Raw genomic sequence first — 2,831 nt, forward strand, 5'->3', positions numbered from 1 at the left:
GTGCCATTCCATCTCACTACTAGTGGAAATTTGAACAACTGCATAGCTCCCTGCAGCCAGAGGCTGTTGTTGCTTCATTTACCATCAGTGATGGCATCCTCTTTACCAAGCAGGTAGTGAATGAACTAGCTCTAAATCCCCATCTTGCCTGTTTTCTTAGACCACTCCTGGCACCAATTCTTGCAGGTTGGATTTTCTAGGAAGTACAGTGGATTGGAGTTCAGGGTTCAGGATGCTTATTAGGAAATGCCATTGGGATCAATACTGTGGAAGAAAGGAGAAAGAAGCAGGGTTTGGCAGATGGAGAAGTTGAGCTGTGATGCAGGCCCAAATGATAGCTTTGATGGAACCCATGGAGAAGTTTGGCCCATCAGAGTTTTCCCTGTGTTGGACCCAAATGGCAGGGACTTTATACCCCCCCTGCTAATGAGTCACTCTAACCTAATGTTAGAAACAACAACTGTTGGTGAGGATGTAGACAAAAAGGAACCTCATGCACTGTTGGTGGGAATGTAAACTCAAATAGCCACTGTGGAAAACAGTGTGGATGTTCCTCAAAAATTAGAAATAGAAATACTATATGATCCAATAATTCCACTATTGGGTATTTACCCAGAAAAAATGAAAACACTAATTCGAAAAGATATATGCACCCCTATATTTATTGCAACATTATTTACAACAGCTAAGACATGGAAGTAACCTAAGTGTCCATCAATAGACAAGTGGATAAGGAAAATATGGTATATACACAATGGAATATTACACAGCCATAAAAAGGATGAGATGGTGCCATTTGAGACAACATGAATGACCTAGAAGGTATTATGCTAAGGGAAAATAGACGGAGAAAGACAAATACCATATGATTCCACTCATAATGGAATCTTAAAAAGTGAATAAACAAACAAAAATCAGAATCAGAACTATAAATACAGAGAATTAACTGATGGTTGATGGAGGGGAGGGAGTGAGGGATGGATAAAATGGGTGAAGGGGAGAGGGAGATCCAGCCCTCCAGTTAGGAATGAATAAGTCACAGGAATAAAAAGCAGAGCATAAGGAACATAGTCAATCATATTGTAATTGCAATAAAATGGGACAGAGGGTAGCTCTACTTCTGGTGAACATAGCATAATGTATAAACTTGTCAAATCACTAAGTTGATCACCTGAAACTAATGTAACATTGTGTGTCAATGATACCTTAAAAAAAAAAGGAAGAAAACCTAATGTTGACCCCATAACCTCCCTGCCAAAAAGGAAGTGACTGCTACATAGTTTCTTCCTAAATAAGCTCCCTAATTAATTTTCTTATTTCAATTAATGGTGACCTCAGTATCCTAATCAACCATACTTTAAATGATAATATCATGGCTTACCCCTTCTCTGTAACATTTCCAATCAATTAGCAAGCCCTGTGTTTTTTGTTTTTTGTCCTTTTTTGTTTTTTGTGTGTGTTTTGTGTGTGGTAAAATACATGTAACATAAAATTTACCATTTTGACCATTTAAAATATACAATTCAGTGGCATTCACAATGGTATGTAGCCATTATCACTACCTAGTTCCAGAACATTTCCATCATCATGAAAAGAAACCCTGTACTCATTAAATAGTCAATCCCCATCATCTCCTTTCCCTAGTCCTTGGCAACCATTAATTTGCTTTTTATCTCTATGGATTTGCCTATTCTGGATATTTCAAATAAATGGAATCATACAATATTGGTACTTTTGTGTATGGCTTATTTTATAATGCCTACAAGGTTTATCCATGTTGTAGCATGTAGCATTTCTTCATTCCTTTTATTTGCCAAATAATATTCCATCATATGAATATACCACATTTTATTTATTCTTTCATTATTTGAGGAGTTGATTACATTTTTCGATTATTAGGAATACTGCTACTATGAACATGCATGTACAAGTTTTTGTTTGAATACCCATTTTCAGTTTTTTTGAGAATATACCTAGCGGGGAATTGCTGGGTCATATGGTAATTCTATATTTAACTGTTTTAGGAACAGCCAAACAAGCCCCATATTTTGAAATGGGTTTCCCTTATATCCATTATTTCCATTTTTGCTACCATCAATATGAGGATTTATTCTTTTATGCTTGAATTACTTCAAAATTACTGGTATTAGTCCTCCTAACAGTTCTGCTTAATGCCATCACACATCTTCCTAAAATAAAATTTTGATAACACCAATTCACTTCCTAAACCCCATCTAGAACTTCTGCTTAGAACAATATCCTAATTCTTAGGATACTAATTCTTAGTTAGGCATGTAAACCCTCCACATTCACATTCCAGATTTAAGTCTCACATCTCATGCTCCAAATCCTCCAGATAAACTAGTTCACTTGTCCTCTGAGTACATCTTGAGTTTTTCCAGTTCTTCTTGTTTTCTTGAAATCCATTTCCTCATTCCATCTCATTCATGGATAGGTTGCAACTTATCCATGATTTAATTACAAAGCCATTTCTCTTTCCAGTTTGTCCCACCTCTGAACTTCCAAAGCTTGTAGATCAAGTTGGAATTTTATTTTGTCTCTTTAATTAGAGAGTGTTGCAAACTCCTGGAACAAAGAATCTATTTTTCAGAAAATATTATGCTATTTTAAAGAGGACAAGATTTCGGGGGGGGGGGATGATGTAAAAAGTGTAAAGACAACAACAAAATCAAATTAATGATAGTGGTTAAAATAACTTGAGTTTGGACTTTTTTGTTGAATCTAGTGAAGAGAAAGATTTCTAAAGATACATGCCAGCCCTGAGGGAAAATTCTTCTCTGATAAGGTAGATAATACAGTAATGGGAAATA

This window comes from Mirounga leonina, unplaced genomic scaffold (genome assembly GCF_011800145.1).
Source record: "Mirounga leonina isolate KUSES-001 unplaced genomic scaffold, KU_Mleo_1.0 Mir_91, whole genome shotgun sequence".
Taxonomy (NCBI): domain Eukaryota; kingdom Metazoa; phylum Chordata; class Mammalia; order Carnivora; family Phocidae; genus Mirounga; species Mirounga leonina.